This window comes from Octopus bimaculoides, chromosome 6 (assembly GCF_046866305.1).
Source record: "Octopus bimaculoides isolate indiv1 chromosome 6, ASM4686630v1, whole genome shotgun sequence".
NCBI lineage: Eukaryota > Metazoa > Mollusca > Cephalopoda > Octopoda > Octopodidae > Octopus > Octopus bimaculoides.
Genome location: NC_142933.1, coordinates 54,819,239 through 54,834,885, shown reverse-complemented (window position 1 = coordinate 54,834,885; position 15,647 = coordinate 54,819,239). Strand labels below are relative to the sequence as shown.

The window sequence follows — 15,647 nt, the reverse complement described above, 5'->3', positions numbered from 1 at the left end:
TTTCATTGTTATTCAACCATCATCTCGAACTTTTGTTCAAACAACCAATATTAATTCAAAATAAAGGAGGCGAGCTGGCAGAATCGTTAGCACGCTGGACGAAACGCTGGACCCACCGCTACGTTCTGAGTTCAAATTCCTCCGCGGTCGACTTTACTTTTCATCCTTTCGGGGTTGATAAACTAAGTACCAATGAAACACTGGGGTCGACACGATTGAGTAGCACCCCACCCCAAATGCCAGGCCTTGTACCTACAGTAGAAAGGACTATTAATTCAAAATACCATTTCACCATTGTCCCTTGGCCTTCCTTTATAATATGACTCAAATGTCATTGTTAGAATTTTTAATACATTCAGGTTGGTTCAAACTCTTCTAGAGAATTGAATTGGAAAACATGCTCAGCGAATCAGTGAAGCCAAATAAGAAAACATCCTACTAATATGTAGTCGTAAATTAGGTTTAAATGTCAATCTTATGAACTTTTGCTTTTTTAAACAACCGCTGTAACTTGATGGAGGATGTCAAAACATAGTCGCAGCGAGTCCGGGTTGGGTCACATGACCTTTAAGTTTAAAAGAGGCCCGGCCTGCCTGCACTTACCTCATCATAGCTATATTTAACACATGAATACATATCTATATACTATATATCTATAGATGTATTATGTTTACTACTCCAATGAACTTCAACTATTCTTTGTGTAGAATTCAATAAACACTTATGTCTGTCTACTAAAACCGATTATATTTTTTGACTAGCAATTCACGGTTCGCAGTTTCAAATCCTCAGCATGCATTTTTGGTATGGTTCCCGGGTAGTAAATTATATTCTATAAACTTCAGCTTACCAAATAAAATCAATGGCTTAATCTGGAATAGATGGAACCATCTATTCCAGATATAGCAATTAGATTATGTTTAACTAGACATTGAAGGGTGCTTACTGCTACTCAGAGGTAGTTAGTTATAAAACAAGGAATGATTATGATTGAGATAATAGCAAAGTAGTCCTAAAATTGGATTCAGCGTAAGTCTTCTTTTGTGCTATCTACTTAATTTCACCGTATTTGAAATAGAATATAATCTAAAACCGGAAATTAGATTTTCTCGTTTCAAATGGAAATTGTTTTAGTCCAACTGTATAAAGTAAAAAATAAATCATTAGATTAAATGATATATAGGAGGTTCATTTGAAATTATGCTCGGGCAGATAACAAAGTGATGAGTAATGAGATAGTTCATACAGTATACATCATACATGTCAGGCTTCTTTACAAATATAATGAGTTTCTTATTTCGATAATAAATTCAAAAAATCACCGAGGTGGTCTACTTGTGGAAAAATCAAATCTAGGATAAAATACCTTCATTCTTTGATGAACGCATCTACTTGAAATTTCAGACATTTCACCATCCTATGGTACATCAACATATCTTACTTTATATCTCCATACCCCACGGATTCTTGTTCCATATAGTTTGTATGTATTTAACATAGAATTCTACATGCAGTATGTATTACATATAGTCTGTACTGAAATTGCATGAATTCTGTGTAAATTTTGTGTACTTATTTGATGAACTATTGGCTCTTGCAGACATCCTCTTAAATTACTTTTAAATAGCAAATATTTACACATTATTGTTTACTTTCGAAATTGACAAATTATTTTCATTGAAACGTGCATACCATAAGAATTTAATTCTTAAATATTTCGGTTTTCTAAAGTGCTTAAATGACGATACTTCTGATTCAGTTAAAGATTCGAAATAAGTTTGCTACCTTAAGAAAAATAACATAAATATATTATGTTTTTGATAAACATACCATTGTATTACTTCGTGAGCAAAAAACCCAACTGATTCATTCGGTGTCAGCGTGGGATCATACAACTGTGAAGAGATATGCGATTTTGTTGGTTTGTATTGTATATCCTCGATAGATTAAATTTTAACTCACAACCATAAAAACACGAACACACACATCATAAAGAGAGAGAGAGAGAGAGAGAGAGAAAGAGAGAGAGAGAATGAGTTGGCTACCAAGATGGCATGTCACATATTAAGCACACACTCGAATGTTCCGGAATGTGTTAAAGATAAATGTACATATTATTTTGATCGTTATTGCTTCATGTGCTTACACACACACACACACACACACACACACACACACACCCACACACACACACACACACAAACACACACACACACACACACACACATGCACGCACGCACACACACACACACACGTACACACACACGGATATATATATATATATATATATATATATATATATATATATATATATATATATATATGCATATATACACACATACACATATACACGCACACAAATATACATACATATATAAAGGTTACTGGCACCTCATTGTGTCCTTGTTTGAAAGGCTGATATCTCACTAATGCAGTCAAAAGGTTTTAACTGTAGTGATAGAGTTTACTCGCTGCAGCGGAATCCTTGCACAGTTGACGAGTGCTTCTTTAGTTTGCATTAATAAGATCGACTTCTCATAATGAAGTTTGGAAAGACAGAATGGTGTCCACTTAGCTGATATGCTCTAGATACACTTAAGGAGATGAAATATTCAATGGTTATCCTTAATGGGATATGAGAAACTCTTTTCTGTATTATTAGCTTCAAATCGATAAAACAGTCTTAACACATTTAAACTTCCCTTTGATCGAGGTTTGGTAGTCCTATTAATAATGCAATCACTGGGGTTTTGCTCAAGAAGTAAATATGTGGGACTTCTTATCTTTTTCAAACCCAGTTCATTGTAAACTAACAAAGCACAAACACACAACTATGAATTTTCACGCTAAAGCTATTTCCTCTCAAAGCTCTTCTAAGATAAAGTAGGTACTTACTTATGAGATTAAATTTCACTGAGGAGGTCTATGAAGGCTCAAAACATGTCCAGAGCTGTCATCATATCCACCAAAGATCAGTCTCGCTCTCAATTGATTATTTCCATATTATATTTTTTAATGCGATTTCAATTTGGAATTCTTTGCCTTGTCTTTCTTGTTAAGAATTGCCATCACTACTAATATTTTTGTTTCTCGTTACATCGATTAAAACCTATTTTTGTATTACTACATTAAGTCATCCACTCGTCACAACTATACAACATGCACTATTCAATGAAAACAAGAAAACTGAATATATATATATATATATCAGTCGTTAGAAAAGTGATCTCACGTGGCTAAGAGTTGTTTTGACTCTTGTCTTTAGCAATGCTTGTGCTGACTAGCACCCTCCATCGCTTTAGTGACGACTATACTTGTTGCCTTTTTGTTGTAAATTGCAAATAGCCACCTTAATAATTGATATATATATATATATATATATATATATATATATATATGTAGGAAATTAATATATGTTTTACCAAATAGGAAAACTATAATTGATGACAGTAAAATAAAATGTTATTCATGTACATTACTTATTTGATTTAATAGTCCTATAAAATATCGTAGATATTCATTATTTACATTATTTACATTTGACGGATATTTGACTTCATCTTGTTTGTTGACTTCATCTTGTTTGTTGACTTCATCATGTGTCTTGGGGGAAATTTCGAACCTGGGTTTTCATTCCTAAGGTATCTTTCGATGTTATTATTATTATTATTATTATTAATAATAAGCTCTGTGTGCCTTGGGTATGTGCTGTGGTTTGCTTTGATGCTCTTATGGTTACTGTATTGAAAGTGTTTTGCGTAGGATGTGTGCAGTGACCAGTAGTGCAATTTTCTGTATGTTATGTATATTTGTAAGTCCTGGTGTTTTTGTTATGTATTTATCTGAATATTTTTTATCATACCTAATGCGCCTACTATGATAGGAATTGTTTCTGTTTTTACATTCGTGTTACCTCTATTTCCAGGTCTTTGTATTTTGAAAGTTTTTCCATTTCTTTTAGAGAAACGTTGTCATCTGCTGGTATTGATACATCAATTAGAAAGCATTCTTTTCTTCATTATCTCTGACAACTATATCTGGCCTATTGGCCTTAATTTTTCTATCTGTGTGTATTGGCATATCCCAGAGTATGGTTGCTTTCTCGTTTTCTGTGACCTTTTCTGGCGTGTGCCTATACCATCTTTTTTCTGTTGTTATTCCATAGTGTTGGCATAGCTTCCAGTGTATATAGGTCCCAGCTCTGTCGTGTCTGTGAATATATTCCTTCTTAGCCAGGACTGGGCAGCCAGAGATAATATGATTTATTGTTTCTTGTCCATCGCCACATATTCTGCAGTTATTTTTTATGTTTCTTTTCATTATATGTTTTTGGTAATTTCTGGTGGGGAGGCTTTGGTCTTGTGCAGCAATTAAAAATCCTTCAGTCTCTGCTTTGAGTCATGAGCTTCTCAACCATTTCTGAGATTTTTCTCTGTCTATTTCTTTTGCATTTAGTTTAGTCCAGTATTTGCCATGTAGGGGCTTTTCTTGCCATCGTTTTATCATGGTCCGTTGCTGTTCTAGTTTTAGTTTGGAATTCATTTGTTTGGATTTCGTTCTTCTTCTTCTTCTTCTTCTTCTTCTTCTCCTTCTTCTTCTTCTTCTTCTTCTCCTTCTTCTTCTTCTTCTTCTTCTTCTTCTTCTTCTTCTTCTCCTTCTTCTTCTTCTTCTTCTTCTTCTTCTTCTTCTCCTCCTCCTCCTCCTCCTCCTCCTCCTCCTCTTCCTCCTCCTCCTCCTCCTCCTCCTCCTCCTCCTCCTTCTTCTTCTTCTTCTTCTTCTTCTTCTTCTTCTTCTTCTTCTTCTTCTTCTTCTTCTTCTTCTTCTTCTTCTTCTTCTTCTTTGTTAGGTAGTATGATTTCTTGTTTGTATTTGTCAGCTTCCTTAAATACTGAAAACAGTTTTTTTGTTTTGCTCGTGTTTTGTGGTTATTTGTATTAGTTTTCCTTGCTTCTGAAGTAGGTATTTTGCAGTCCTATCGTGGTTATTTTATAATAGTTTTCCAGCTGTATAAGGCCTCTACCACCTTCTGTACGTTGTATATATAGCCTTTCTATGTCAGATTTTGGGTGGTGCATCTAAGATCCTGTCATTATTTTTCTTGTTTTGCTGTCTATTTTCGTTAGTTCATTTCATTGGCTTTATCTAGTGTAATGTTGCTACTCTTAACTAGTTTTCTTCTTTTCAGGGTTGCTTTGGCACATTTTTTCTAATCCAAATTTCATATCTATCACCGACCATATTTCTTTCCAAAATTCTTCCACTTCTTCTGCTGTTGGTGAAGCAGTAATGTCTATTTTATTTTTGCTAAGCTCTTGGTAGAATTTTTTGTGGTTGGAGTTTGTTTTGTTTTGTTCAAAGAAACGTTGGCGTTTTTCATACCGGCGGATCCTTTGTGCTTTGGCAAGGATATCTTGCTTTAGTTTTTCTTTTACCCCAGGTAAATCTTTTTCTGTAATGTTGTATTTGCACATACCTTAGGAATGAAAGTTGGAAATTTCCCCAAGACACCTGATGAAGGCTGGAGAGTATATCAGCTGAAACGTTGTGTTAGCAACAAACAAAATGAGGACAAATATCCGTCAAATGTAAATAATGTACATAATTCCTCATCTCTTAAATATATAACTGTATCGTAGATATTAATGGAATTATATAATACAAGATTTTAGTTGCCTGCAACTCTCATAGGAAACCACGTTGTTGTTATTGATCATATCCGATCGAGCAGGCCTGCGGTATTCTACCCGTGACTGTTACGTCTTTTTAAAAATTTACATAGGACTATATATCTAATACGCCAATTCCATTTCTAAAACTGTAGGATGTGATTTGAGTGAGATTGACTGGTGTTTCCAGCAAATTTCGTGTTTCTCAAGCTTTTCATGTTTCGCGGACTTCAGGTTTCTGAGAGATCTGTCTACTCAGCAAGACAATTCTAGTAACTAACAACATACTCTTTTCCTCAGGGTTATCTCTGAATTGAGAGATATATGTAACTGAATATACAACTATATAAATAATATTATTGGTAAAAAGAGATTTAATGACATAGTTGATACTGCTTTGTTGATATTATGTTCTAATTTCAGGTTTTAAGCATAGAACAGGTTCTAAAACGCATCTGAAAAGTTGTTCGTTTTTGCTCATCTGAATTTTGAAATTAAAAGTTTATCTTTGCCAATATTATTGTGAGTAATTATGAATTTTACTCTGTAACATCTTGATATTTTGAGAATAGTTCACATATCCTTTGTACTGACTTTGTGGATCCCCAGGGATTTGCAAAATGGAAACTGCTGGAATTGAAGTTTCCAGTATAGGTTTGAAATATCACAAAGTAGATAAGGCTGCTTCATCCACTTTTCTATATTTACACATTACGGATGTTCTAATATCATGCATAACGCACGCTAGTCAGTGAAATAAGTAACAACAAAACGAACAAAAATAAAATAGGATGCAAACAAATCTTTTCCATCAAATTTCCATATAATAACACCCAAAATTCAATTAGATATTGCGATTACAGCTTATAGTATTTCACGAAATACTAGCGCCCTCTACCTGAGCTATCTTAGAAGTGGCATACAATTACCGTTCCTTGTTTGTAATTCTTTTCCTGTAGTTGTTAGTAAACATGCCTGACAGGAATGGTACGAACGATGTGCCTGGTTCTTGTCTTGTGATAAAACAAGCAGCTTACGCGTTCACCGATAGATTTCATCATGTTACTGCGTAGAATGATTTATGTTGGGTGGCATTTTTCTTTTTTTAAAAATTTTATTTGCTGTGTTATATTGACGATGTGGTGTGGTGCATTACTAATATTATTACCTTCGTCAGTGTACACAAACGTTTCTTTGTATATGGGCTGCACTTATGGCAAATAAATAATGTTGCATACACATACATATACGTATACACACACACACACACACACACACGCAAAGACACACATATATCCATATAAATATACATACAGACATACGAACATACATACATACATATACACAGACACACACACACGCACACACATACACGCACAAATACACACACACACGCACGCACACACGCACACACGCACACACGCACACACACACACACACACACACACATACACACACAAACATGCATTCGTATACACATCAAACAATACATTCATCATACAAAGCTTACAAGTTTCGTTCCTTCAAATGAACGTATGGTTATGGTTTTATTAATATTTTATGTAAGTTATTTTTCTAGGCTTTAGTTCCCCCTTTATATTTTAGTTTGCGATTTACGTGCTTTGTCACAGTATGTTTCTTATGCTTTAATTATTAGTATTTAATTTCTGTAAGTCGATTTAGTAGTGATTATTATTTATGTTTTATTTCGTATTTTATGTCGTGTTCAAGATTTATACGTTTGTGATTTGTATCTCAGATCCAAGAATTTTGCTTCTATGTTCTCGAACAATGTTAGGTTATATTTTCTTAGGCGTTTGTTTCTGTTAGTATTAGTCATACTACCTCAGAATGTCGAAATTGCGTTGATCTCCGATAAGCATCAGACGAGGGAAGTTCCCCTGGATATATTTAAACATATATTTGTTTTCAACTTAATGAATCTGCTCGTTGTTACTGTTCTGCTAAATTTGTTTTACTTCCTCACGATAGTACAGGTTCCTAGGTTAATTAATTCCTTGATAGAGAATTTTGTAGGGTTATAATTTTTTTTAGTGGGGTTTGGGTTGCCGTTGGGGGACATCCAAAAGTTGTTATACGGTTGATATGAAACACACACACACACACACACACACACACACACACACACACACACACACACACACACACACACACACACACACACACACACACAATAAGATATGATAGAATATTTATATATATTTATATATATTAAATATATTATAATATAGGTGGCTATAGCATTTATAACCTAAAAGGTAAAATTGATAAATGAAGGTGCAAAATAGCACCTGCAATCGCTAGAAATGAGAGTCAAAAAATGTAGCTCGAACAGCCACACAAAAGCTCACACACACACGCACACACACACACACACACACGCACACAAACATATATATTTGTGTGTGTGTGCGTTTGTGGTGGGGATTGCACGTTGAAATATATAAAGTATGCGCGTGTTCGGTTGTTCATAAGTTTGCATCTACGAACATACGCATACATAAGTATCTAAACACAGTTTCAGACGTGTATTCATATATATATATATATATATAAAGGACACAGGTTTCGTGTGTCACATAGCTAGCTAGAGGCGATGGCTTCTTGGAGCTAATTCACGGCAGCTTTCGTCCTAATTTTGGGACTGCCATGTTGGCTTGGCGATAACTATTAATTTCCAGTACCGCTGCCGTAGTCTCCTTTAGAGAGACTTAGAAATATTAATAACTATATATATATATATATATATATATATATGTATATATATATATATATATATATATTTATATATGTGCATGTGTGTGTGTACATATATGTGTATCTCTCTCTCTCTCTCTCTCTCTCTCTCTCTCTCTCTCTCTCTCTCTCTCTCTCTATCTCTCTCTCTCTCTATATATATATATATATATATATATATATATATATACATATATATACACACACATATATATATATATATATATATATATATATATATATATATATATATATATATATATATATATATATATATATATATATATATATATATATATATATATACATATATATACACACACACACACATATATATATATATATATATATATATATATATATATATATATATATATATATATATATAATCTGAAACCATTTCGTGCCTAGCGGAAAAAATGTGTGTTCCTCAAATATATTCCTCTGAATCTAATGTTAGCTGTAGTTATAGCTCGCCGACGATTTTTTTTTATTTGCCAACGAAGACAAAGGCTTATTAGGATGCTTATGAATAACTAATGCTTTAGAAATCCTTAGCAATGTTTCATAAACTGTTAAATCATATATTTTATTATATTCTCCTTCTCCTCTCACGTAAAGTAGATCAGTGTAGATAAACTGAAACACAGCTTTCATAAGATTTTATGGTGATTCTTTTCTTCTCTCAAGAGAGTGTTGTTTTTTCTTTTTCGCTTTTCTACATTTCTTTTTATAATTTTGTTCGCATCAATACTACCGCAATCCAACAACCGACTATGACAGATACATTCCTCAAGACGCTGGAAAACGCCCTTCTTGCGGACCCATCAGAAGGCAATGTCCAGCCTCTCTCAGGGACATCATTCATAGCACTGCATTGTGGGCCTTTGGAAGGAGGAGGTAAATGACACATGACTGGTTGGAGTCAAATGTGAAATAATTCAATACCCTCGTGGAGGAAAAGCGTGCTGGCCTGCTCAAACATAAGCACCAACCCACCAGGGCAACGCTGCAAGCATTGAGATCAGCAAGGAACAGCACGCAGAAGACAGTGAGGTGGTGTGAAATTGCCTACTGATTACAACTATGTGCAGATATCGAACTGTCGTTTGATACAGGCAACATTCGTGGAATGTATGAGGATATCAAGAAATCCATCGGCCCAACCCAGAGCAAGATAGCTCCACTCAAATCCAGAACATGGGAAATTATCAAGGACAAAATAGAACAGCTGGAGAGATGGGTGGAACATTATTCCGAACTCTACACCAAAGAAAAAAACATCTCTGACAGTGCGCTAGATACCGTAGAGCAATGATGTTGATAACTATACAGTCTCTTCGCAACGTTACGGAGTATGTGAGTGTATACATAACTCTATATGTTTTTACATGTGTATGTGTGTGTCTGTGCAAAATTAATGAACATAATGTTAAATACAAAACATTTAAGTATATTTAATCTAATTAATTATTACTAATTTCAAAAAACAGTCCGAATTATATGTTAACATTCCTTCCAGAATAAACCTAGAGAGGCTATTGTAAATCAACAGCGTAAGATATAATTTTATTAACACCATGCCACTTGAAGACTGCATGATAATATACATTACAATGGATATACATAGACGTCTTTTTCAAATTGTCTTAGCCGGTATGTATAAAAAAGGCGAAAAGAAGCAACATGATAATACTTTAACCACAAAAATATAAATAAATCCTATAAAATAATGTTTAAAAGCAATAAAATAAAATAACACTGACTAAAATGTAGTACTGTGGCAGATATTATCACAGAGGATTTCTGCATTATAGCACTGTCAGATAGCGTCTTCTTAATCTCTAAATTATATATTCTTTTATTTTTTTTTCAGTCAATTTGACTGCAGCCATGCTGGAGCACTACCTTTAGTCGAACAAATCAACCCCAGAACTTATTCTTTGTAAGCCTAGTACTTATTCTATCGGTATCTTTTGCCGAACCGCTAAGTTATGGGGACATAAACACACCAACATCGGTTGTCAAGCGATGATGGGGGACAAACACAGACACACACATTTATACATATATGACGGGCTTCTTACAGTTTCTGTCTACCAAATCCACTCACAAAGTTTTGGTCAGCCCGAGGCTATAGCAGAAGACACTTGCCCAAAGTGCCACGCAGTAGGACTGAACTCGGAACCGTGTGGTTGGAAAGCAAGGTACTTACCACACAGCCACTCCTGCGTATATGGTTAAAAGTTTTCCAAAGTATATATTGTATTAAAGTTTCCCCGCTATATTTGACAATGTACAACTTTGAAAAGTGATTACAATAAAAAGTGTTGTTAAAAACATGACAATATGTGAATGTATCCAAAATGTATCCAAAATTTTCAAAGATATTTAAGTGAAAGCCAGCTGAGGTGAAGGCCAGCTGAGGTGAAGGCCAGCGGAAGAATTATAACCAGGGTTTGTGAGATTGGGTTACGCATTGAAGATTACGTAACTTTTCAGGACTACTTGCTACTATTTTTTTAATGCAATTTGGGTTATTTGCTCATTTAAACTTTTAGCTTTTAAAGAGATGACTTCAAATGAATATCTGATTTAAGTAAGTTAGAACCCAGCTGCAACCAATCCTTATAAAAAAGAATCTTCACTCGCAAGCGAGTATTACCTGGTACTTTGTACTATGCTTTCGCATATTTTTTCAGTGGCCTATGTAGCCACGAGTAGATACAGACAGTCTCTCGGCCTTGCCATTCCTTACGCAATCTAACATCATGGATGTAACGGTTGGAGGGTGAGGGGTGCACCAATCATTAGGCTAGCACTTACTCTCAGTTGGGTAGACTGGAACAACATAAAATGAAGCAGATCCAAGACTTCACGATCGAGAGCCCAACACAGTAACCACTAGACCACGCACTTCCACAGACACATACACACAAAATCACACGCGTGCGCGCACACACACAAATATTCATTTACATTATTTACATTTGACAGATATTTGTTCTCATCTTGTTTGTTTTTAACACAACGTTTCGGCTGATATACCCTCCAGCCTTCATCAGGTGTCTTGGGGAAATCTCGAACCTGGGTTCTCATTCCTAAGGTGTTTTTCGATGTTATAATAATAATAATAATAATAATAATAATAATAATAATTATTATTATTATTATAATTATAATAATAATAATAATAATAATAATAATAATAATAATAATAATAATAATAATAATTATTATTATTATAATTATAATAATAATAATAATAATAACTTCGAAAAATACCTTAGGAATGAGAACCCAGATTCGAAATTTCCCCAAAACACCTGATGAAGGCTGGAGGGTATATCAGTCGAAACGTTGTGTTAACAACAAACATGATGAGAACAAACAACCGTCAAATGTAAATAATGTAAACGATATACATAATTTCTCATCTCTTAAATATAGAACTGTAAATATTATTTTGGTCGACTCAATCCAAAACAAGAAATCAAACTAGTACTCTGATTATAACGATAATAGCACTGAGAAGATGCTACGATTCTCACTGAGCTCTCGCTTTTTATTCAATCACATCTCGTGGCACTATGTTGTTGTACAGGCACACACAAAAAAACACAACACAGTTAAATATAATGTAAAATCATATTTACCGTTCAGTCCTCGTTTGACCATCACTGAAATGAAATAAAAAAATCAATTTAGTGTTTTATATATATATATATATATATATATATATATATAAATTAAAACAGTTTGATTCAGACTCCTTGGTACTCTGACTCAAACTGTTTTGATCTATACATGCAGTTCCCAATAAATGTGTTCGGTGCCTTTTTTTTTGTATATATATATATATATATATATATATATATATATATATATATATATATATATATATATGTATATATATATATGTTTCATATCATTTCAACCTGTTTATACACATGTAATTTAAGGACAACTATTAATGTTGTCTGTTATTTACTGTCTGCTATGAATTAATCATATCTGACCCTGAAGAGATACAATATTCCATATTTTATAACATACAGGAGTGAGTCGGGATATTGCATCGAAATGTTCATCGGTCATTAAAAAAGTCTTTGCAATGGATCGCGTTATAGCTCTTATTTAAATTGATATGCACACAAAATTGTATGATTAACAACCTTTCATATGAGAATTTTGCTACGTTGATAACAGGTACAATATTTTAATTAAATTTTTGGTAGAGATCTATAAACACACATACTCACACACACACACACACACACACACACACACACACACACACACACACACACACACACACACACACACACACACACACACACACATAGAAATATATATACACGGGTGTGTATGATTGTGTATAGAAGAATATATTACTCAAAGAAATTCCAACTTTGATTTTCACGTTTTATTTACAATCTTATGATAATATAATATAAGATAATATAATATAATGAAATGATAGAATATTAAATGTTCATTCTGATTGAACTAGTACTTTCATGCATTAAACTATGCAATCTTCAGGTTCATATAATAGTGATGACAGTTATGTTTTACAATTTGTAAATTGTAAAACATAACTGTGAACACTAATACACGATTGTAAGTAAAACGTGAAAATCAGACAAAGTTCACACACACACACACACACACACACACACACACACACACACACACACACACACACACACACACACACAAGCTTCACAAAGTTTATAAAAATTTATAGAAATTCGAAAAAATAAAAGTTGTTCTGAAAGACATGGCAGTATCAGAGAATGTGACAAAATACTTTGTAATATTTTGGTAGGTGTCTACTCTCCGAGTTCAAATCTTGCCCAGCTAAACTCAACTTTTCTTCATTGCAGGCGCGACAAGATGAACCCCTGTCAAGTACTCCATATTCTTGACTGTATCCCTCTTCGAATTTTCAGCTTTATGCCTATATCAAAATTGCTATTAATGTTAATATTAACTTCTAAGTAGGTAAAAAGCTTGAATATTTGGTGGGGTGTATAATCTAGTATATCGACTCCAACGCTTTATTTCATAAACGCTGGAAGCATGAAGGACAACGCTAAAGAAACGGTAGCGTAACAGAGTAAATAAATATGTAAATATGTTACAATATATCTCACAACATTGAAATTGCGTTTCAATATTTTGATAATGCCTGTCATAAACTAGGAAGTTGGTTTGTTTACGTTCCTGTAAACTAGCCGTTCGGCAATTACGAAGCGGTAGATTCAGTACCTGATTCAAAATGAGTATTAGGGGCAATTTGATCAACTAAAGCCATCATGGCTTTACCCCACCATGATCACAGTCCAGTGACTGAAACACACATGACACAAGTGAATGATCGATCGATAGAAAGTAGAACTGAGCATATATGGTTGGAGTTACATGTATTCAATAACAGTTTGACTTATCTCCACTCGACTTAAAGTTTCGGGGACACGTAAGACATGTCCAACTCATCGGATGCAGGGAGACAGAATGGGGGGGGGGGTGAAATCAAGTATTGAATCTAGGAGTTTCTACTAACATAGCTAGAAACTTCCTGACATTAATAATAAGCATTTTGCTAGAACCTATGCAGGGTGGGTCAGTTTTTGTTGAAGACACCACCTTCAAGAGCTCTAACTTTCTTCTATCTTCATTTTTTTAACCTTACTTTTCAAATATATAATCTGAGATTGATTCGGCAAACGAAAAGCTGTAATCGTTGCCTTAAAGCGTAGCTTAGCGATACAGAGATAATTCGATTCCTGAAAGTTGCCCGATCCTTTGTTGTCAAAGTTCGAAAGGAGCTGGAAGCTGCTGATGGGGAGCCAACATCAGCAGCTAAACGTAAAACGCATGCACAAGTCCTCATACCATCAAAACTCATAACTTTGTACAAAATGTTCCGGAAAAAGAAATCGATAAAAATCCGATAAGTCTATCAAAACCATTGCAAAAGACCGCAAGGTTTGGGAATGCACCATCAGAAGAATTGTGTAACAGTCATACATGCTAAGTTCCAAGCAATTGTGATGGTTCGGTGAATCATTAACAATGAGGTAGGTTTGTGAACTTTTTAACAAAGCTTAAGAGTTAATACTGCTGTCTACACAGAGGTGTTGGAAAAAGTTGTGAGGCACTGGATAGACAGAGTACGTAACGGAACACACTATATTTTCCAACAAGACACTGCGCCGTCTCATGAGGATAGGACAACCCTAGCGTGGATGCGTGCCTATATCTGTGATCATGTTCTCCTAGACACAAAGCCTCCTAGCTCATCAGACCTCAATCCACTGGATTATTACGTACGGGACTTAGCTGAGGGAGAGAGAGGTCAATCAACATCCTCATAGCACCATAGACTCTCTCAAGTCCGCCATACTCAGCACTATGTCCAAAATTGTTAAAGATTACCTGATTGAGGTATGTCAACACTTTCGACCCCACATTAAAGCAGCCATTGATGCTAATGGTAGATTCATTAAATATGTGTAATAAAAGGATTTTCAAGATTATTTGTACTAATTTGTTTTCAAATAGAGCTTTTCTGTGCACAGCTTTTTTTAAATGTATACACATGACCGCAAAAAAAAAAAAAAAAAAAAACTGACGCAGTCTGTAGATATGATAATTGCTACTGCTATTGAGTTCAAACTCCTATGCTAAAAGTGTTCTTTCAAATTTTCGCACGGAAATAACTGCTAATCAATGACATTACAGACAAGAGAAGAAACAACAGAGAAGAAGGGGTTGGAGAGTAAATGTGCATTTAATCTAAATTATGGGTATATAATACAAAAGGCAATGAAAAAACTTACTACTGTAATGAGATTTATTGTTAAACAAAAATCATGACATCCTGTATGTTATATTCCACCTGACATAACGTTAAAGATAAAACAATTGAAAACCAGACTATATAACATGTCTGAATTAGACATGCATCTCTTTCAGTTGTATCACTTCAGGTTACTCCTAACTGAGCACATCTATGATCAGAAGCATTCCACTCGCGACTATGCTTCTTCTTTTCCTAGTGTACCGAGAACTATATAATGCCTTTCGGTTTTTAGATGGCATTGTCTTATTTTGGGAATATTAAGTATGTATATGTGTGTCTATGTCTATGTCTATGTCTATGTGTGCGTGTATATGTGAATGTATACATGTATGATTGGGTTTTGTGTGTGTATA

The 15,647-nt window shown here is 34.3% G+C and overlaps 1 protein-coding gene across 3 annotated transcripts in view; it reads right to left on the bottom strand.

The window, feature by feature from the left end:
- LOC106867596 (adhesion G protein-coupled receptor G6) overlaps positions 1-15,647 on the bottom strand; it is a 342,347-nt gene that overhangs the window by 248,770 nt on the left and 77,930 nt on the right. For 2 of the 3 annotated variants that reach the window (XM_089353872.1, XM_089353870.1), the window contains exon 2: positions 12,080-12,103. The exons of the other annotated variant lie outside the window; for it this stretch is intronic. The gene's annotated coding sequence lies outside the window, so the exon portion shown is untranslated. The remainder of the gene's footprint in view (positions 1-12,079; positions 12,104-15,647) is intronic. 3 annotated transcript variants of the gene reach the window in all.